At 46.4% G+C, this 23,313-nt stretch overlaps 1 long non-coding RNA gene across 1 annotated transcript in view; it reads left to right on the forward strand.

The window, feature by feature from the left end:
- The first annotated feature begins 1,746 nt into the window (after positions 1–1,746).
- LOC139828689 (uncharacterized) overlaps positions 1,747–23,313 on the forward strand; it is a 36,395-nt gene continuing 14,828 nt past the window's right edge. The window contains exons 1-2 of the long non-coding RNA XR_011740597.1: positions 1,747–1,945; positions 19,654–19,850. This is a non-coding gene — a long non-coding RNA (uncharacterized lncRNA). The remainder of the gene's footprint in view (positions 1,946–19,653; positions 19,851–23,313) is intronic.

Here is a 23,313-nt window from a genome sequence, read left to right on the forward strand (position 1 = left end):
GTGCCTGCTCCAGCCCCAGACCTCCCTTGCAGTCAAAACTGACAGCATTAGCCATTAGAATCACTCTTTGAATTAATTACCCAGAAATACGCTTTCAAATCTTCCACTCCACGTAACAGCAAATTAAAGGGCAGCCTGGGTGGGGTTTTACACGTCCTGCTTTGGCTGCCCCTTTCCAGCCGATGTGACATCAACACCCAGCTGTGGTGGCCGCCGCTGCTCTCCCCTTTGTGCTCCACACTAGAAGGTGCTTGTATTTCCCAAACTTTTAAAGTCAGTTCATCACAGCACCGATGGAAAGACCAGAGGGATGGTCCAAGAGAAAAGGTCCCTGATGAAGCAGCACATGGCCCCGTATCTTGATAGAGACCCTGGGATGTTCCTTTCTGTCCTGTTTCCCAGTTCCTCGTTGCCCTGCATCTCTACTCCTCCCAGCAAAAAGCATGTTATGCTGGTACCCAGGCTTGGGAAAGGTGATTCTCTGATCAGCACAAAGCAGCACTGAGCCATCTCCTTGTCCTCCTTTTCTGCACGTTCCCCAAGGGGACACACAGGGACAATCGTATCACGGGGACCTCAGTGATCATGGCTGGTGCTCATTGCTCAAAGTTTATACATCTCTGGATCAATAAGAAGTAACACACCAAGCTCTGACCTTCTCCAAATCACTCCTGTTGCTTCAGCAACCAGATTTTCTCAGATCAAAGCTGGAGGCCCTGATGGGATGATCCCCCAAACGTGCACACAAGTTGTGCCCAGGCGTGTGTGTAACCCAACACCGGGTCTGTTTGCTCTCCCATTTAATCTGCATTATTTCCTGTTTTAAGGATGAACCAAATAGCTTTCCTCATTAATTTAGGAGCTTTGTGATATGTTTTGCAGGTATTTAGAATTTTTTTAAGGCAAGTGTTTAGAATTCAGGCTCAGCTGAATGCCTAATTTGTATAAAGAATTACCACGGAATTACCCATTCCTGCCCACAAAATTGGCAAAAATCCCCTCCAAAGCAAGTACCATGACATTGATTGGCACGCTTTTCCTCCCGATGTTTTCTTGAACCGCTGAGACCCATTGGAGTCTGCTGATGGTTTAGATGCAAACATCACCTTGTCTGAAAGCGGCAATTAGCTTTCCCTCGGTGGGTAACTCTTCCCCCACATGCTCTCCCTGACAGCCTCTATTCCCACTAGGACCCAGTAAAACCAGCAAGCTGTCTCCCGCTCAGCGAGGGGCTCCAGACAGCTGTCCCCAGGGTTTGAGAGGGACAGACAGGTACCTGCAGGGATGGGGTGACCTCAGGGAGTTGGAGGAAACCCGTGGGAATGAGACCTGGAGCTGCAGCAGCAGGAGAAGAATAAATGAAGGGCATCGTTTCTGCCAGTCCTGCTAGGCGATGTGATTGCTAGAAACGGTTACAATTATTTTCACCCGCTTTCTTCTTCCCCACACTCCCTCCATCCCTGATTTTTGCAGCCTCTTGCGAACGCTCCCTCTGCAAACACTCCCTTGGCAGAGCGAACGGATGGGAGCGGGGCTCCCTGAAGCAGAAGAGAAATCAAAGGACTTGTGGAGAGAAGGGAAAATAAATAAATAAAAGGGCTTGTTTATCTTTTTATTAATAGCAGAATGGTGTTCCCAAAGGGATAGGCCAACTGTGACTCTAATCCAGCCATGCAAAGCTGCATCCCTGACTGTTTGTTTTGCGTTTCTTTCTTCTCTTCTCTTTTCCAGGGTTAATTATGGGGAACGAAAAATGAGACATTTAATTCTCGCCTCCTTAGATCTCCCCCTCCTTCCGCAGTGAACTGCACGCATCCCAAGCGTTTGCCCTCAGCCCGCAGAGCCAACGCTGAGCTGTCCTGGTCGCTGCCACATCTGTCCGGGCTCGGTGACACTCCCAGGCTGTACGTGAAGGAGGACAGGGCCAAACCTGCCACATTGCACGGTACAGCGAGGCGGTTAATGACAGCGGGGGGTGGTTTTAATTCGTGTTTGTGAGAGGGAACATTCGGCTGGGTCAGTGACACCGCTCTGCTGTCACCCAGGGAAGATGAACATAACCTCCGTGTTGCTCGGCAGCGAGGTGGCCTCCTGACATGTCTTGAAAGAGGAGCAGGAGGAGCAGGTTGTGATGGGCCGATAGGCTTTGAAATGCATCCCAGGAAAGGGAACATAGGAGCTACTGATATTCATGTGCAAAGCGGCCCTGGTTTGCTCTGTCTGCAACAGTGGTGCACAATGCAGGCCGGTTTAATGACACCATCCTGCTGAAGGAATGTCCACTGAGGACTTGCTCACCAGCCCCAAGGCCCTGCCACAGCAGGACCCTCCACACTGGAGTTTCTGAAGCATATTTTGTGCTTGGGCTCTGGCATGGGAGCTGAAGGCTTTTAGTTTGGGATATCTGAGGGAAGATTTTCAAAGGCATACTCATCAAAAGTCAAAAGCAATGAAGAACCTGACCTTGCGTGCAGCTCAGCCTCTCTCCCCAAGCTGCTCTGGCTTTCAGGACAGCAAAGCTTTATCTGTCCTGCTCAGTAATGAATCCGGTTTGTAGTCATCAGGGGTTTTCTTGAAAGAAGCAGCACCAGTGGTCCCCTGCAATGCCCAAGTCCACCTTTAACTGTGGCACAGCAAGGAGCTGCTGCAAGGTTGATGTGGTAGAGACTATGTCAGCCTCGACATGTCACAGCGGTTATATTAATTAAATGAAGCAGCAGTAGTTTGCCAGGGTGTCAGGGTATCTACCAACCCACCTTTCCTTGGGTGAATAATCTCACCACAACATCCTGTGGCTTCCTGAGCAGGTTATCAGGATCTAACTTTCTGTGCAAGAACAGACGGCAGGTGGCTTTGAACGAGTGTCCCCAAAATATGCATGGAAAGCATGATTTCCCAGAAGCTGTGGTGAAGAGAGAGAAAAGGGCTGGTCTGAAGTGTTTCTTGAAGCTCCTAATTGAGGGAAGGAGAAAAGCAAGAAATGGTGAGTGTTCAGGTGGGGAAAAAGGAAGGAAAAACGCTATCTTAGTGCCTGGGATATGGTGCATCTCTGAAACTGCTGAGAGGGATGTAGTCATCTCTGCAAATCAAGATGAGCTGGCTGGCCAATGAAGCATGCCCAGCATTTTATTTCTCATATTGTTTGGAGATAGGGATTCAGCTGAGTGCATTCAGCAAATAAAGATCAAATAACCTGCTGTGAATAATGTTTTAAACCCGGGTTCCTATCAGGATCTAGTTATAAGCCCATATACTTCGTTGGATAAAAAATCAGTTACACATGGCTGGAGGCAGTATTACTTTCTGTGGAAGATGAAATCTGTTTCGAAATAGAAAATGTTTAGTGATTCCTCCCCCCTCCTCTATTTATTTTTTTGGAAGGGCTAAACCACATCAAGCTGCCTGACAGAGAGGATGGAGGAGGGTCCATTGATATTTCACCCGCCACCTCTGGGTCCAGAGCTAAGGATTTACACTAAAAGAGGGGCTGAGCCCAGGTGCGATGGAGCCCACGTTGCCAGCCGCTTCGGCTGTTTTGCCTGGAATCAGGAAAACCTCTGTCACACTAAGCTCCTTAGCTGTGCTGAGAAACAAGCCCCTGATGAGCTGATCCTTTGCTTGCGCGATGATAATCAACACCTTGGCTGGCGGCCACGGCAAAGAACCACCAGTTGCTGCTCTTCTCTCTCCCTCACATGCACACCTGAACCAGCTCACGCTTCACGGCGTAGGGCAAATTCTGCTGAGGTGTTTGGGTCGGATGCGGATGCTGATGCTTTAGAAGAGCCGCACAGATAGTCCTGCTCATTTTAATGAAGGTGTTGATGGAGGAAAGCACTTTTCCACAGCAACGTGGCAATGCAGCCCCTTCTTTTGTCAAGGAGAGTCAGCAATGCTCCACTGCTGTGTGTGGAAAAACACACTGGAAAGATAGAAAATGGCCACTGAAATGTTTCATAGTTAATTCAGGACTACTTTCCTTTGACTGTGGCATTTCACTTGACCCTGTTATATTGTTTTCTTTCTGTGTCCTTCACCTTTTCTCACATGAGCCAAAGCTTCTGCTTTTTAATGGGTCTCAAAGAGTTGCAAAAAATCTACATTAAACCCTTGGTATTCCCTCTTCAATAGTCCTTCAGCCAAACAGATGGTTGAACATTTTCCCTCTAAACTGTGGTTTGTTGTTTTTTTTAAAGACATGTTTATTGTGTGAAGTATCTGCTTTGCAGCAAAAACTTCAATTATTCCTCAGAAAAACAAATATTAAAAAATGAAAACATTTTGACTGCAACCCTAAATACTTCAGCCAAAAAAAAATCCCATCTCCAGTGTGTATGTGTTTGTGTCTCTATTAAAACACTTTGATTTGGAAATGCTGCCACACAGGGGATTTTGTCAGAGGAATTCTCGTTCTCATTCCCCGCCATGGGCTGAATGCGCTGAATCTGCTGCCTCCTGTGCGCTGCGCCATGGCACAGGTCCTGGGGCTTCGTCTCCCCTCGCCTAACCTCAGGTTGTGCCAGGGGAGGTTTAGATTGGATATTAGGAACAATTTCTTCCCCAAAGGGCTGTGGGGCATTGGAACAGGCTGCCCAGGGCCGTGCTGGAGTCACCATCCCTGGAGATGGTTAGAAAGCGTTTAGATGAGGTTCTTAGGGACATGGTTTAGTACTAGAGTTGGTTAGGTTATGGTTGGACTCGGTGATCCTGAGGGTCTCTTCCAACTGAAATGATTCTGTGATTAATGTGAAATATCTCTGCTTGTGGCTGGGTTTGAATTTCCTTTAAAATATTGAATTTAGACACCCCCCCGCTTTTTGTACTTCTGTTGATGGTTTTTGCAGGGAGTTGCACATCGCTCAATCAGATTTAGTCACAGTGTTTTCTGGTTGAATTTTTATCTTGGACACCCTTTCCAAGACAAGCCTGGAAATTCAAACCTGGGTGACCAGGTTGTGTCTCCTTTGCTTCCCGAGCAGCGAGGGAAGCCCAACCTCTAACCCTCACTCTGCAGCTCTTGAGTACTGACTGCTGCAGCGTTACGCTCGATGCTGAGATGATGGGGAAAACATATCCCTGCTCATGAGAAAGTGCATGTATTTATTTATCCATGAAGTTCAAACTGTTCTGCAAAGCATAAATGGAAAGATGGATGATTTTAAAATTCTACTGGGAAGCACTAAGAATATGGGAAGGAAGATCTCACAGAACCACAGAATGCCAGGGGTTGGAAGGGACCTGGAAAGCTCACCCAGTGCAATCCCCCATGGAGCAGGAACACCCAGCTGAGGTTCCACAGGAAGGTGTCCAGGCGGTTTTGAATGTCTGCAGAGAAGGAGACTCCACAACCTCCCTGGGCAGCCTGGGCCAGGCTCTGCCACCCTCACCAGGAAGAAGTTTCTTCTCAAATTTAAGTGGAACCTCTTGTGTTCCAGTTCGAACCCATTGCCCCTTGTCTTATCATTGGTTGTCACTCAGAAGAGCCTGGCTCCATCCTCATGGCACTCAGCCTTTATATATTTGTAAGCATTAATAAGGCCACCCATCAGTCTTCTCCAAACTCCAGAGCCCCAGCTCCCTCAGCCTTTCCTCACACGGGAGATGCTCCACTCCCTTCAGCATCTTGGTGGCTGCGCTGGACTCTCTCCAGCAGTTCCCTGTCCTTCTGGAACTGAGGGGCCACAACTGGGCACAATATTCCAGGTGTGGTCTCCCCAGGGCAGAGCAGAGGGGCAGGAGAACCTCTCTGACCTACTGACTCCCCCCTTCTAACCCACCCCAGGTACCATTGGCTTCCTGGCCACAAGGGCCCAGTGCTGGCTCATGGTCACCCTGCTGTCATTGTTGTCATAAGGGAGACTTCTTCTCTCCTTCCAGACAGAGGGACCAGTGAGAAGGAGACAGGCTTTAAGTGTTCTTGTCCCTGCTGACACGGGGGTATTTTGCCCACACTGAAGGCTGACCGGGCCTCATCTCACTGCAATACCATGGCATGGAGCCCAAGCAGCTAAATAAACCCAGCCCATCAGTAGGGCGGATTAGCTCTGGCCCCACGCCATCCCGATGTGGTCATGCGATTTCTGGGCAGCTCAGCATCTCGTCAGCGCTTGCTCGCGCCTCCTCAGCGGGCCCAGGGCAGCCGTCTTTCACGTCTCACTCCTCCTCCGTCGACCCACAAGGGGTTTAATCTGCATATTTGCAAACTGACTTTTCCTGGTTTACCATGGAAATAGTTTTCATGATGAATAAATAGAAGGCGTCTTGAAAATTTAAGAAGCCTCGGAGTATTTCTCCTGATGTAACTCAGGACTAAAATGTTCCTGTTGGGATAAGTGGAAATACCTCCCCTGCTTCTAGGCTGCAACCTTAAAAGCAACCCCCAATTTTCCAGCAATAGAGCTATGAGAAGTACAGCACTCTTGATTACAGCTTTGTTGAAAAACGTTGTTCTGAGATGTCTGGAGACCAGATAATAGGCACTGTTTTAGGTTAAAATAAGAGGCATTTCATGAATAAAGCTTCCCAGTGTGTGGAGATGGGGCAATATTGAAACTGTCTGGTGGTGCTCTCTAAACTTGACTGTCTGGATTGTGTTGTCATTATGTTTTCCCCAGATTTCCTACTTTTGGAGCAGCTGCACCATTGGGCCCTCGCTGCAAATCCAGCCAGTCAGTAGTGCTGGCTGAGAGAAATTTAAATACAAGGAGAAGGAAAGAGACTTCGTAGCTTTGATCCCTGTATTACTGGATTAAATAGCTTTCTCCTGCCTTTCTTCACCTGCCACTATGTTGTGTAGCTAGATGTTGTAAATACTCACTTTATTTGCATTTTATCTTCCCTGAGTTTGAGCTCAGTGTATTTTCAGCATGAGTGGTTCGAAACTCAGGCGCGTTTTACTGTAGGAATGCAGTTGTTCTTAAAGGCATGGTAGTGGAATATCTTGTAAACACCCGACTTTTCTGTGAATTACTGCAGAGCATCCGCAGCCTGGCAGGAAAGATGAGTTTCATGGCATAGTTTGAGAGCTGGTGTTGCAGAGCTCTGGAGAAGATGTTTCCAAGTGACCTCTTAAGACAAGGAAAGATTCTCCTTGGCATGTGGGGACATCTGTGGAGAGAGCGTCTGGTGGTCCTGGGGCATCTCTGACTCCCATGGAGAAGCTGGAAGAAGCAACAGAGCCTGATCCTGGCACAGTGCTGAGCACAGAAAGGAGAAGCGAAGGCCAAGCACATAGCACCTCTGCCCTCTCACATCAGGTCCTAAACACAGACATCTCTGGGATTAAAAAAATACAAAAATTATCCTTGAGTCAAAAATAGAAGTTATTATCCTTCCATTATTCCTTCAGTGCCTGGCTAATGACAAAGGTACCGAACACTGTTAGTCATATATTCAGTATTTTCTACTGACCTTGCAGCTAAATTCAGGAGGAAAGAGCAGATTGAGAAGCCACCCTCGGCCTCTGACAGCAGAAGTCACCTCTTTAGGTGAATCAGCAGCCTTGGAGACAGCAAGAAGCAAACCCAGTGCACATTTTGGTAGGATTACATGAACCACCAACCTCAGCCAGAGCCGCTGCGTCATTGTTTGTATTGCATTGGTATTGCTGCACAGGGATCGCTCAAGCAGACCTTGAAATTTGGTAGCAACCAATTGCATTTGAACATTTCAGATTTAATAATGAATATCTTCTGCTTTTCATTAGGGATGTTCAGCTTCCAGACTTCCTGATATGAATCCAGAGGAGCTGGCACTAAAGGGAAGCCAACAGCCCATGCATAATGGAGTTGGTTTTTATGCCGACACAGCATTCTCTTTCTTTTGTGCATAGATGTAGGGCTCCACGGGACTAATCACATTGGACAGCAGGTTCTGTGCAAGGTTCATGCCGTTCCCACATACACATTGCATCTGATCAGTGTCAGCCTCTGCAGCTCCAGGTCTTGGTGTCCCACCTGAGGGGCATGTCATCCACCTAAAGTGCATGCCATGCGATTTCCTCACCTCTAGAACAACCCTCTGACCCTCTGGTTTGGACTCTGAACTCTTTTCAGCATGTGCTGCTGTACAGGCTGGCTGAGCTGCTCCTTTTCCTCGTTCCTGAGGTCTCCACATGGCTCTTCCATGATGGTTTTTCCTGTCTCTGCACTGGTAGTGCCTTACCATCTTTCAGAGTCTAGGCAAATATGATCATTTATGCTTTGGGATGGAGGGCATGATCTTGAGTTAGGGGCCTGAGCGGGGGGTGAAAAATACCTTGTTCACGCTACCTCCTTAAACTATAAGCTTCAACCACGAAATTGTCCAAGCGTGTGTTTTCCAAGGAAGAAATGTGTGCGCTTTGTTTTGAACATGAACTTTCATGCTCAGTTCAAATGACTGTGGTTTAATGCCTCATTCACCACTCAGTGTCTCGCACATCGTAATTTCTTTCCCATGAGTTTCCAATACAACCTAAACCCCCAGTCTCCCTTCTCAAGGACTTTTGTTCTTCCTCCCAACTCAGCTACAAGCGTTTCCGTCGTGTGATGTGGAGACACAGCACAGTCTAAAGATCAGAAGTTGGGGCCTTTGCCCAGCTCTCGTGCTTACTGGGTTGAGTGTTACCCTTCCATGGGCCATGTTTTCCTCCCTGTCTATAACAGGGCTCAATATCTTATTCCCCATGATCTGGGAGAGCGACAAAAGGGCACAGCACCTGGGGATACTCATTGGCCCATGGTGGGCAGCCAGATGGGCACAACACTCTTGTGCTTGGAATGAGTCCTGAAACACCACAGGGAAATACCTAGGCAACCTTCTAGAAAAATGCTGGGCAGTTCAGAATAGGAACAGCCTGAAAGAATTGTCTCTCTTGAGGAGGAAAGCAAAACTATGACTCTTATTTTCTGGATGCAAGGGGTTGGATTCATCTCGCTGTCACCAGGCAGACATTTCCATGTGAGCCAGGCACCCCAGGCTCCAATTATAAGCAAGGAAAGACACAGGCGCTCCTCCCGGTGTTCGGAGCAGGGTAAGATGAACTGCTCTTTGAAATGCCTGATATTCTTTCTAGCCTGTAAAATAAACCTACGACGAGTGGATCAGTTCTCTAAATAGGAAGATGAAATTAATCCAATCCTGGATTTCTGGGTGTATCAGTGCAGCGTTGTCTTGATTGTGAGTACCCATAACCTGTGCAAAATATCTCATATGCAGTCACACTGCCCTCTACAATGGCATCGATAAGTCCCTGTTTCTCCTGGAAACACTTGTTCTGATGAGATTTCTTCTGTTGTGACTGACTAATAAACATGAGTCTTCCAAGAGGAAGATTTCCAAAGGACAGGGGCCCTCCTTTCCCTCCCTAGTTCTGCAATAGAAATTCTTACTGATACAGCACCCAACTGTGTGACTTTGCATTGTTATGTTTGTATCATATTTCCATCTACCTCCAGTGCCATTTCTCTTTCTCCATGTGCAGCCAAGCCCCTGTGTTCCACACAGCTCCCACACACCAGCCCTTGCCACCCATCATCGGTCCTTCCCAGCAAAACTCCTGCTGCTGCGGAGTTAATTGGAGGCAGCAACGATGCGGTAGTTAATTAATCCCACCAAACCAACGGCAGGAGCTTCCTGATTTGTCATTGCTGCTCTCAGCACGTCTGGGGAGATGCTCCCACCAGGACAGGACCTCATCCTGGCCAACCGCCCCTAATGCTGGGGAATTCACCCACCTGGTGCAGAGCTGACATTTAAGCTCTTCCTCCCTTCTGCTCCCTCGCACAGCTCCAGAGATCAAGGGCAAGAGGGCGTCATTAAACCCAACCCTGTAACGAATGACACGCGCATCTCTCACTGCCAAACCCCCGCGTCCTCGGCCTCGCTGGCAGTGTGTCAGGCCTCATAAAGCTCCTTGTTCCCAGGGAATTCACTCCTCCCACTTGAAAATCAGTAAGTGTACTGTCCCTGCGGAGAAGCCTGTTGCTGATGCTGTCTGCATCCTCAATTGCCAGCAAGTTGCAAAACTTTGGCGCGTTTGGATTTTAGCCGCTGCGCATCAGTAAGCCCTGAGGATCATCATGGTGAGCTGCAGAGACTGGGAGGCTCCTCCTGATAACCAACATCTGAAGCTGCCCTGGCTTCCCTCGCACCAAGGAAAGGTGCTGTATGAAAACTGGGAGCAGTGGGATCAGGACAGAGAACACGGCAGGGACAGAAAAGCACGAGAGAGCCGCCACAGTGCCAACGCGTGGGCTGCTCCCTACTCGCTCCATCTGTGACCCCAGCTTTGGGGGAACAGGAACCTCACCTCACTCTGAATTACCACTATCTCAGGTCCTTGAATCCAGTTTCATCCCTTAAAAGCTGGATTTGTCCCCAGCTGTTTGTTATGAATTTACAAAGTTTCCTTCATTGCACCTGCTTTCCAGCAGGTTTATTACCAGCAGCTGCTAACAAGCACTGCTGGCCTGGTGGCTTGTCACAATTCCTCTGTTTATTTGCTTGGGGTTTTTGTAGGGTTGCTTTGTTGGCACTAAAAAAAACCTTGATTCAACCCATTGGTTTGAGTAGCTGGCAAGGAAGAGCAAACAGAAATACCTATGTTGAAAAAAATGAAGGTTTTTGGCTCATAATGTAGACAGAGCATTGCTGTAAATGTTCGCTACGCTGAAATCGAAGGAAAGCGCTGGAGCCCATTCATGCAGCCCTGTTAGTGAATTTGGGCTCTTTGCAAAGAGCCATTAGCATTTGTTTAGTTATTTTCAAGCAGAAGTTGGCAATCTTTAATCTGTGAAATTTCCCATAATTTATTGACACTTACACATCTTTCTTTTCTGCAGAAACACTGCTGGTTTTAATTAGCGCAAATTAATCAATAGCAGGGGGGCCATGCTGAGTTCCAGTGAAAGGCAGGTGAGGAGTGCTGCTCGCATGCTAAACACGGTGATATTTAAAGCTAAACACGGCGATACGTAAAGCTAAACACGGCGATACGTAAAGCTGACAAGCAGAGCAAGCTTCGCAGAGCTCTGGGCAGGTGGGGCAAGCACAGCTCTGAACGCGCAGCGTTCCACGCTATGGAAATGCATGCTTTTAATTATTATTTCAAGAGTTGAATAAGTGTGTGTGTGTGTGTGTGTGTGTGTGTGTGTGTTACAAGTTCTCCCCCTGTGCCTGCTGCACAGAGGGTGGGAGATGTTTCAGATCCCGCTTACCACGGCTTGGGGTTTGTTGTTTTTTATCTCAAGCTGTAGATTTGCGTCTGGTCATTCTGGAAAGCTCATTTTTGCTGTTTGTCAGCCAAAGAGGGACTGTCTTGGTGCCACCTGTAGACAGTCGTAGTGCCTGTGTCCGTGTGGGGATCTGTAGGTGTCCCTGTCTTGTCTTCCTCACCCACCAACTTCTGCAGGTCCTGCCAGAACCACATCCTGGGCTCTTGGGCTTCCTGGTCCCCCAGAAAAGCTGTGGACTGGTGGTCACTCCCAAAGCACAGCCCTGGTGCTCATTGCCATGTCCAAGGGAGCGATCACAGCACCATCCTGGAGCTGTCAGCAGAGAAAATCAGGGAGAGTCAGGAAAAAACAGTGGAAAAAACACTGATCAGTTTAAAATGCATATCTTATTTGAATTAACATATGCATGGATTACGTACTTGAATTTGGATGGCCAGACACAACTGATATTCTCCACTAGCAAGCTCAGTGGCTGGCAGCACGGGGCAGGAGCAGCCTAAATTACTCCTTTATTCCTTTCCTCTGCTGTCCTCATTACATGCAGACCGGCCTTTGCCCATGGTTCACATGGACCAAATATTTTCATTGTTCTTGAAGCCTTCTGAGATGTTCTACAGCCTGTGTGAAGCTTCTAGCTCAGAGGTACTGGAGGATATGCTTGAAATACCAGGTTCCACCATCATCTCTGCTCCCAGAGGGTACATGGAGAGGTCAGTCCCTGGTCTTGGTTGGCAGCGGTTTCCTGTGTTCATCGCAGAAATCTAGAACAAATACCACACAATTATCCTCTCTCCACAGCTTCTGATGTTTGTTTCCTTCCTGTCTGTAACCAAGAATCCCACTAATAGATGGTTTTTAATCTAGATTTCGCCAGAACATGAGAAATCCCACTGCTCTCACCCTTGGGTTGCAGCTGTTCCAGCTTCTCTGTGCCCGTGTGTTTTTGTATGTTCGTATCGAGCCACAGCTGCATCTGCAGCCTCATCACAGACACCCACAGGCCTTGTCACTGTGGAACCTTCGCTGTATATGACAAGCCACGCTGCACTTGCTTTTTTTCCCAGGTCTACAGGATCAAACCACTGCAAACTCGCATGTTCCCCTCTTTGTCTTTCTTCCTGCCACATCCCAGGCAGCAGGAGAAGCAGCAGCAATAATCAGGATCAAAACCTGCTTTCTATTATCCAGCTTTGGCTGATGATGATGTATGAAGCAGAGAGAAAAAAGCCAGCTTGATTTTCATAGGTTAGGTGTTGACCCTGCTGGGCTTAGTGTAGCATGAAACTAGTTTTGACTAGTAAACTGAATAAATATGCCAGGGAAGCTATAGAGGGGCAATATATATGCAACACTAAGGTGCCATTTTTACAAAATGACTTTGATTCATCAGAGGGCTGAGCTGATGCCCAGCGCATTAGAAATCCTATGAACAGGAGCTCAGGGAAATATTTCAATTCATAATCTGTTTTCAAGAAACAGCTTCCTCTCCTACTTCAAAATGTGAAATGGTTTGGCAGAGCAGCTCAGGGCAAAAACCGCGGGACACGGTGCTGCCAGGCAGCCTGGGGGATGCAGCAGGAGAGCAAACAAAGGCCTCTCTGCTGTGTTGTCACGTCTGCAAGAGCCAGGAAAATCACTGGCACCGTAGATGCGGCAGAAAGAGCGAGAGCTGGTTTATTAGCAGTGAAGTGCCCACGTCCTGTGAAATTCAGGCTGGGTGGAAGCAGCGACGCAAATGGTTTGGAGCTGGTCTCTGTGCAGTAGAGGACTTAACAGAAGGGTGGCAAAATAATGATTATTTTGGCATTTCGGCCCACAGACACTCTTCCTACGCAGGGATTTGTGGTTCTGGGTTGTCCTGCGGCGCTCACTGCTCTGCAAGGGGCTTTGGCTGGGCTTTCTGGATCTGCACCACAACACCATCCCTGGTAGAGGACCGGTATCTTGACAAGCTTAAATGTGAGGTTTGCCACAAGGCATGAGGTGTTTCCACCTGAATTCAGAGAGATCTAAAGCTGAACCTCAGTTTGCCCAACCTCAGCGGTGGCCAAGCCTGCAACCCTAGTCTGAGCCTACCTCAAACGGCAAACCCTCTTCTTTCTTCCCATGGAAATGGTGCGGGGAAGGACTCGATCACAAGGATTTGGAAGGACTCGATCACAAGGATTTTGATGGATGCACTGTGAAAGAAGCACAGACTCAGCAGACATCCCTCTCAATATACTTTTGAAGCTGTATCTTCCCTGTCAGGTACCAAGGTGGCCAATCTCTCAAGTGCTCCAAGCATGGTCATTTTTAACCAGGTGCTGCACTCCTGGGTGGAAGAAAAGGATTCTAGCACATCTTAATGAATTATTTGACCTTTAGTTCCTACAGCAGCAGGCAGTTATAACAAATAAATGTATCCGTTGTCCTCATTTGTGCTTTAGTGCCTCACTGTGATTTTTTTGGATGGTCCTTGAATACATGGACTGGGAATTCTGTTACCGAAACTCCTGCCCCTGCTTAGTGAGAGCTCCGCTTACCATGTTGAGTTAAGCTGGAGGTAAAGGGAGAGGAACCAGTTTCATTGGACAAAATACAGCACATCCTACTCGTAGGCAAAGAACTTAAGCTTAGGGTCAAGCAAAAGAAAATCAGGGCGGTTACCATTGTGCTCTTAGGCTCAGGACAATAAATAGCTGGGCTGAGGTCAGTGGATTTTGGGGACAAGAGGAGACTTGAGACCTTTGGTTCATCATTCACTTGGAAAGATAAAATCTCTATATTTTTTTCCCTTGTGGCAATGACGGCTTCCACTGAGGAAAGAGCAAATATAGTAAAGAAAAGCTTCTCATATTGAAATACATTTTTCTATTAAATATAGAGGGCAAAGGAGAAAAAGAGACGAAGAGATCCTGGCAAAGGTTTATTTAATATAAGCTACATTTATATTTTTGGTGAGTTATACGGCATAAATTGAACATTTTAATGTATTCCATGATGTTACAGCAACATGACCTTGAAGTTAGCTCAAAAATCTATTTCAGCTTTTATTTAGCAGCTGTGTAGCCTCTCAGAATATAAACTTTAATAGGAGTGGATTTAACAACCAATCGTCTTCACTCAGGCATGATCATAATCTGACTCATGAACATATACTCTACTCTATTACTATTTGTTTAAGTTTCCATCCTTTGAAATAAGTGCTAAAATCCTTTTTCTGGCTCCAAGACCAGGACTCTGGGCCCCCATGTGTTTCATCTGCTTCTGCGCAGGAGAAGCCCTTGGGAGGAGCACACGATGCTCCAACCCTTCCCAGAGCTTTTGCTGCCCCGATAAAACTCCCACAGTTCCCCAGTTATTTCTTCCAGAACTGGGCTATGTGGTCATTTGCAAGAAAATAAAACCAGGGTTTTCTTCTGAAATTCATTGAAATGTGTTTATAAGTTAAAAAAAATATTTTCTGAAAGATGTTTCAAGTTGAAAAATGCACTAAAGTTCTTTTTATTTAAGGGGAAAAAGCAAGTATTTAGGAGACATATTTCACACTGTGCAGAATATGTATCTGGCCAGCCCATGTTGGACCAGGACAACAGCAGCCATCTCTCATCATGCACCTAAGAAAAGCAAGAACTTTGTAGCAGTAACTGGACATTTTGTGAAAACACAAAGGAGGATTAAAGCACCAGGAATAAGTACGCCCTGTTCCAGTCTTCTTGCTGGAGAGATACATAGGCTGGTGGAAAGAAGCATCTCTTGATAAGAAACATTCACTGCTTGGTTCCCTTTTTATTTCTCTGTGTGGAGGTGAGTGACCACCCAGCTCATTTTCCTGAACCTGCTCCAGCAGGATTTGCAGATGTTGTTTGCTCAGCATCGCAGTTATCGCATCAGAAAACCCCATCCAGAGGTCTCCTGCACCAAAACTGCATCCAAACGCTTCTCACAGGGTCTGCTCCACGGGCAGCCCTCCCATCCACCTCCCAGTTACCTGCTGGTAAATGAAAGGGAAGGGAGAGGCGGCAGAAGGAAGGAGGGAGGTTGTAGCAAGTGGTGGGAAATGAGCAGAGGAGAAAAAGTTCCCCACCCAAAGAGACGTGCGCAGAGCGAGCGTGGTTGACAAACTGTCACTGCCCGTGTCCCTCGCTTCTCTGGCTGTCATTTGTAATTCATCAGAAGCGGGGAGAGGACTCAGAATCATATCAGAGTGGCATCTTCCACCACAAGAAACTCCGTTCTTCTAATTAACTTTCCCACTGACCCGGAGACGAGCATTGTGTGTGTGTCGGGTGTGCGGAAAGAGTCGAAGAGGGATATTGCACTCTGCTATCTCCACGTTTGAGACACTGCAGTTTGATTGGTTTTTATGTGTGGAGGAGAGTTAATTTGTGCCTCTAAAGCATGCATGGATAGTCTTGAAATTTGCTTGAAACAGAGGTTTCCTTTGCCTGTTATGATCCGCCCTTGTCTGAAGGAAAACGTGCTTATTGTGCAACGACAGAGCACGGCACATAGATCCAGACAGTCCTGAAGGAGGTATCTAATTCCCTTTGTGAGAACAAGAGATTTTTGGGCCTCACTACTACATAATGAATGTTGGCTTTACACAGTCTCAATAATATTATTCTAATTTTACACCACTGTTACTAAACCTTATCCCTGGTACAGGCAGGTAGACTGGCTTACAAGGAGCTGGACCCTACTAAGTCAAGATCAAGGATCCAGCTCACCCCATCTCTTAAGAGTGGAGAACAAGAAATGTTTAGGAAACGGTCTTAAGAAGCCATGCCAGTGGTTTGGTGGATGGTTTGTGGCACTAGGACAGCTTTAGCTTTTGGGGGTAGGCAATGTCTTCATCCATGAGGATGACTGAATAGGGGATGAGTCTCAGGTTTCAAAAGGTTTCCATGTTTTCCAAAACAACTTTGCAAGGTTTCAAAACTCATCTGCTAAAGCATAGTCAGTCGTTGCAGAATAAGCCGTGCTCTTGAAGACGTGGTTTATTATTGATGCCGTGGGATGAGATAATTTTTTTAATGATCCTTTTGTAATGGAGCAGGAAGATCCTAATGGATTATAGCCATGCTGGACCTAAATATTAGAGCAGGATGCCTTGGAGTCGATCACTGCCTTGTGCAACAGCCTGGAAATCTTGGGGTGACTTGATGTAAATTAACAAGGAGAGTTTTATAATGCATTAAATACGACAATTAATCTCACAGTCAGTGAAGCAGCTTCTCTGTGAGTTATTTAGATGTGAAATTACATTTTATTTTACTCTCCCTGAATCTCTTGGTCTCACTCAAGATGCCATAAATTTGGTATTCGCAACACCAGTCAGCAGAGTAAAAACTGTTAAAGAGGAAGGTAAAAATATAGCCACTTAAGTAGAAAATAGTTGGCCACAACAATCTCATGTAGTCTCCGTTTCTCAGAATCACTTGTGACTTTCAGGGCAGTTGAATTGGTGGTCACGTAGTTGATGTTAAGCCTGCGCAGGCTGCAGACAGCTCTCTGTGTAACCCATATGCCATAACGCCAGATTAAGCTCAGCCAGCAGTGTCATGAAGTACAGGGAGCCTTATCGCGCTTATTATGTTCAATTAGTTTTCCTGTCTAGTTTGAGCAATTACATCTGAGGACTTTTTTTGATTAAATATGCTTACGGTACATCCTCCTTTCCTATTTCTCATTGCATGGCCAAGATTATTTCTTTATACCCGTGGATGTGGAGATCAATAGCAAGCTAAGCACATTGCAGAGCCCACCATGTCCCTGGAAGGCACTTTGAGAAGTTTATGAGGGCAACAACTTGTCATTTAGCTGGTCATTTTCGGAAGATATATGAAACATAGCCAGGAAAGCAAAGGATGATCTGTTGTTTATTGCAGGAAATTTTATGGGTGCTTCCATGGGGAGAGGTGTTAGAAGCAAGATAACCTTGGGACCTATAGGTCCTGCTGACAACAGTGCATAAGATTAAAACAGTTGTCGGTATATATGCACATACAGGTGGAAATACTGGGAAGAACCGATAGAGCCCTTTGGGAGGTGGGGTCATCCAGAAAGATGGGGAAAGTGAATAGAATATTTAGATTAAAATGGTGTTTACATAAATTTGGCTTCGGGGGTTGACTGACAGATGATTGATTGATTAGGAGATGGATTAAGAAGGAGTCACCCTTGAGAGCAGAGTCCTTAGCATCCTGGTACGGAAGGTCCTTTCTTTTCTCTCAGGCACTGGCCAATATTCCATCCTGGCATCTCAGTGCTCTTTTAGGGTTTCCAGGCTGTTCCATTCACTCAGCTAGAAATAATCCTGGTGTTCAGCAGGGCATGCTGGGGTGTCTGTCGAGCGGTCACAGATTCATTTATTTAGCCTATAAATTAGGAAAAAAAAAAATACTGGCCTCAAATGTAAGCAAGACAGATGCTGAGGAAAGAATTTCAAGCCAAAAACGATTAGGAGGGACTTGCACACGCTGTATCTGTGTATTAACCGTGGGGTCAGCAGCGCGGGGTCCTGGAGCCCTCCTGATAGCTGACATGAGATGAAAAGCTCGTCAACAAATGGGCCCTAATTTCACCTGCACTCAGCCACCCGGGGGGCTGGTTCTGCACGGCCAGGTGTGGCCTTTCGCCCCAGGCTTTGCCAACTTGCACATGGCTGAGCGAATCTGCTAAAACGATCAGCTGGGAAATAGCTAATATCATTAAATACCGTTTAAGCTGTCATTTTTTTCTGTGCAGAATCAACACGCCTGGTGATGAATGGGTCAGCTCAGGCCTCGGGGAGCGTTGCAGGTGTGTTGCTGCCTTGGAAAAACATCAGGGTCTTGGTTTGCCCTGGCTCGTATTTAAGACTACAGCTCAGTTTATGTAAAGGCGAGATTGGGCCCTGAGGAATGGTGCCTGTCATAAGGCACATGAGAAAGAATAAAAGAAGCAGCCTGATGTCAGATTCTTGATTTTTGCTGAAGTTTCAACACAGCACAAATTCCCCAAACCCCAGGAAGGAGCACTGAAATTTTCTTTAGCAGACTAATGATGTTTGAGGCTATTTTTCTTGTTGCAGACAACTGCACACCAATAGCAACAACAAAAAAGAGCCTAATGAACCTGCAGAAACGTATGGCCCTAATGAAGATGAAAGCCTCTCTTCCAGCTACCTTGCCTAGAAACACACACACAAAAAGCAGGAAATGAGAAAAGAAAAGGCAGGATGGCAGCTGCTTGGACAGATTTCAGAGGCACGACTGGATCTGCAAAAAGGAAGAAAAGAAGGAAAGAAAAGTATCTTTTTCCCTGGGGTTCTCCTACAGGACCATTCTTCATCGCTGCTGAGTCTGCATTCAGTGGTGCAGCTGCTTGGAGGAGGAAGGCTTCTGGGTGGAGGGGAATACTGAGATATATATTTTTAATGGCCTCATAAGTTCCTGGAGAGAGAAATGAAGAGCTGTTAAGCTTCCTGAGCTGAAAAGTTCTTCCGTTTCCAAGAGTCTGGAGTGTTGCGTTGCCTCTGGTGATTGTCAGCTCCCTGCCATCTCCACTCCATTTGTTATTTTATTTGTGTGAGAACAAACGGTTTATCACCTGATAAGATTTATAACTAATGTTGAGCAGGATTGTACAGAAAACACTGATACTTGTACTATAAGGCCTGTTGGGTTTTACTGAGATCTGTTCCAGGATAGCAGGACATTAATATACCAGCTTTCTTCCCTGGAAGCTTCAAGGCTCCATTTGTTTTTACTGGTGAAATAAGTTTGTCCTTTTATCTCCACCCCCTCATGATCTCATGGGGTGACAGTTTCAGACCTGGGGCTCTCGGACAGAGTTTTGGGGTGAGCATGGCTGGGCTGGCAGGTTTGGGGTGGATTGAATTGGCACATTTGGGGTGGGTTGAATTGGCCCATTTGGGGTGGGTTGAACTGGCCCATTTGGGGTGGGTTGATGGAGCCCTGTGGGAAACCTGCCCAAGCCCTTCCCTGTGTCCTCACCAGCGCCACAACACAGGGCTGACATTCCTAAGTACCAAGACTTTTCACAATAGAGCGAAACACAGACTCAAAAGACCCATAAAAATCAGTCTCCTAATGGATATGGTTTTCTAATGAAGGGGAATAAAAATTATCATGAGCAGACTAAGGCTCTGCCTTCAGCTCTTCCATTAAAAATCCCTGGGTCACCCTGAATTTAAGAGCTACATTTGAGACGTTATGTATTGGGGTATTTCGGAATAAGAAGGGCTCTTACAAAGAATGATTGTTTCTACCCTGACTATTCCTCGCATTGCAGTGGTGCCTTGAGATTTCATTTTTGCACAAGGAATACGTGTGCCAAGTACTGTCCAGACACAAAGCAGCGTATGACCGCACACTATCCTAACAGATACATTAGGAAAGAGCAGAAATGTCTGACTTGCTAATAACAATGAAAACACCTTATTTTCCAGGGCCTCTATCTGGAAAATACACGAGTGGGAGGAAGAAATGAACAGGACAAAGCTCCAGCGCTTAAAGATGTTTCAAAGACACAATTGGAGCTGCAGAAGGGAAAAAAAAGAGCAAAAGAAGAAAGATCCCTGCCTCACCGGGGCTGCTACTACAGGGTCATTCTTCACGGCTGCTGCTGCTGATTCTGCATTAAAAGGTATGGCTGATTAAAGATTTGGTTTGGGGGAGGGTTAAGGGTGAGGGAATACATAGATATATATTTTTAATGGGCTTGTAAGTTATTAGAAGGAGAAATGAAGGGCTGTTTAACTTGTACAGATGGAAAGTTCTCAGGACCTTGAGTGCTGCAGATGTTTTATCAGTCGCCTTTCATTTGTACAATCTTGACTCCTGTTGTGATTGTTGTTTGTGCACTGACCAACAAGCGCTGTCCCTTGTTACAGATGTGACAGATAGATCTGTTTGTGACAGATGTCTGTTGTTTGTACCCAACGCAGACTAAAATCTCAGGCAGTGTCCTACGCCTTCCTACAGATGCTATATATATATAAAAATACTCTGGTCAGGTAGAGGTCACTTTGGCATGGGACTGAAGACACGTAACCACTTCCCACCCCACCAGCAGACTCTTACACCTCTGGTTTGATGATACAAAACAATCCAGATTTAGAGCTTCCAGTACAGGACCAGGTACACAGTTGCTGCACGATGCAAAGCATCCATTTGGTGGATGCTTGCTCTGATAGTTCAATTTTTGTTCAGAAACCACTGATGGGCTAACTTTGCATCTGCTGGCTTTCTTCAGGACCTGCTGTGACATCTTATCCTACAGTCAACCTCAAATCTGAAAAATCTTTACATTGCCTTCTCCAACTGGTTATGGAGAAATACAGCCCTGTTTCCAGGCCAGATTCGGTTTAGCTCAGTTCCTGAGACCGAGCTGGTGCGAATGGTCTTGACCAAGGGCATAAAGCATTGGCTTGTGAACTTACCTGTGCCTGGAATACATCACATCGGCGTGCTCGCTGCAACATGAGCCTGCACAGCTACTTACCTTGATCTATGCGTCACATATTGTTGCTCACTCAAGACATAAAGCGGGAAATAAAATACATCTTGTAGCTGTATATTTCTTTTCTCTTGGAACTGGTGAAATATTTCGATCATGTGCTGAGAAGCCCAGGCTGCAGGAATCTTTTTTCATTTAAAAAAAAAAGGTTGACACAGATTTCTTCTTCTCACCTCTCCAGTTCAAGTGGTTTGCGGTGATTTAAAATAAACGAAGATTGGTACACAGCAACCTCTCGCCCTCTTCCCCGAGAGCCAGCTTTTGAGCCATGGAGCATGGATAGAAGAATCATTAGAGTGTGATAAATAAATCTACCGCGGGGATAACACAAGTCCTGAGCTACATGTATCAGGTAGATGGAAAGAGAAAGAGGTCACACCGGAGAGGTGGAAGGGCAGGGTAGCACGCAGCTGATGTTTAAAAAAGAATGAGTTAAAAAACAAAACAAAACAACATGGAGTGAAAATAATCCTCAGAGAGGTGGTGAAGGGGAGAGGAAGAAGCAAAGACGTTTATTTGAGGCAAAATTATGAGGCTAATTTCAGCAAGCGAGGGTGGGATGACTGTGCTTGTAGGGACAGCAGGTGAGATGTGGGTGTGCAGCTGCATCTTCAAAGGTCAGGGACCATTGTGATGAGATGCTGCTTAATGCACAGACAGACACAGCACGGCATGATGTTTGTAAGACTTCCATTGAACTCAGAGTCTGGCTTGGTAATGGCCCGATGTATTAGCTCAGAGGCCAGTGAAACCAGGATTTACATTTCTGTTGTAAAAGCCTTTTAAATAGAGCTCCTCAGTCCTGGGGGAAAGGTGGGTGGTCCCACCAGTTGCTTCAGCCCTGTCCCAGCTGTTCATGCATCCTTGCTCGTGGTACCCGGGACACGGGTTTCGCAGGTCTGTTCTAGTCTGTTGAACACTGACGTGAAATCTAGAGAGCATCTCCTTCTCCCCAGCCTGGGCCAGCGTTGCAGCAGCAGCACGAAGATGCTGAAGGGAGTGGAGCATCTCCCGTGTGAGGAAAGGCTGAGGGAGCTGGGGCTCTGGAGCTGGAGAAGAGGAGACTGAGGGGTGACCTCATTAATGTTTACAGATATATAAAGGGTGCATGTCAGGAGGGTGGAGCCAGGCTCTTCTCGGTGACAACCAGTGATAGGACAAGGGGTAATGGGTTTGAACTGGAACACAAGAGGTTCCACTTAAATTTGAGGAGAAACTCCTTCCAGTGAGGGTGCCAGAGCCTGGCCCAGGCTGCCCAGGGAGGTTGTGGAGTCTCCTTCTCTGCAGACATTCAAACCCGCCTGGACACCTTCCTGTGGAACCTCAGCTGGGTGTTCCTGCTCCATGGGGGGATTGCACTGGATGAGCTTTCCAGGTCCCTTCCAGTCCATGACATTTTGGGATTCTGTGGTTCTGTGAGGCTTCGTGTAAAGCAGGTATCAAAGCTGCTAGAAAAATTCAGTGTTTGCACTATCCGTAAAATTGCAAAGGTAGCATAAAAAAACTCACCCAAACCATTTTCAGAGAGAATCTTAGCAGAATGGCTTCCTGATGGCTGGCCAGCTTTGGTAAATTCCTGCTTTAGTCTTCTTTTTGATAATTAAGGTTATAAACATGTTTGACTGTAAACCAGAACTTTTTGGCTATTGTTTTCTTTTTAAATTGAATCTTTCTTGATGTTTTGAGGAACAATAGGGACAGGAACACCTTGTTTTCATTCTTTTTCCTCTTTTCTTTTAGCTTTAGTAATGTACAACAAAGAGAAGGGAGATGAGATAGTATGGCTATTATTAGCAGCTAATGCAGATGCTCATGAATGCTGGAATAAAGATATGTGGGCTCAGATAGCTTTTTCCCTCATTTACACATTTCTCTTGGTAGAAATTAGAAATTCAGCTTTGCCTTTGACTGAATTCCTCTGCTTTACATTTCATTTCCAGTGTGTTGGGTTTTCTGTACTGCTCCGTGTTTCAGCTGCAGCATCGCTCTGTTTCTACCGACTCTTTACACTGTGTCCCTTGTGTAGGTCACAGTTATCATTGGGGCGCTGCTTAATGATACGGCCTTTCAGTCTCGCTCTTTTAGTTGGCCTCACTCCTCTCTTCCAGACGTTGGGAATGCGCTCGTGACACCGTGGGTCACAACACCGCTGCATTAGTTGCATAGCGAGAAAAGCAACAATCAGCCTCATCAATGAGAAGATAAAGGACACGTTGAGTTGAAGGGTCTCTCGCTATGACTTGATGGTCAGTTGGGTTCAAATGGGTCAATAACTCCACAGATCTCCGCTGCTCATGCTCACGGTGCAACGTCAGGGGATGTGTCAGGACAGAACAAGCAAGAATCCAACCAAAAATGGATTAAACCAATGTCCGAGACTCTACGTGGGCTTTGAATTAGGTCCAGAAGAAGACTGTGTGGGTATTCCTTGGGTGGCTTCTTTCTCCCTACCGCCTGATAGAAATCCATGGCTCATTGTGGATTTCTTTTTATTTGCACCTCTTTGGGGAAAATGGGGAGCTGAGCTTCAGGAAAATAAAAGTTCTGCTAACCCCAGGCTTCCAGGCAACACCATTTTCACAGCGTGTCA

This window comes from Patagioenas fasciata, chromosome 10, assembly GCF_037038585.1.
Source record: "Patagioenas fasciata isolate bPatFas1 chromosome 10, bPatFas1.hap1, whole genome shotgun sequence".
Taxonomy (NCBI): Eukaryota; Metazoa; Chordata; class Aves; order Columbiformes; family Columbidae; genus Patagioenas; species Patagioenas fasciata.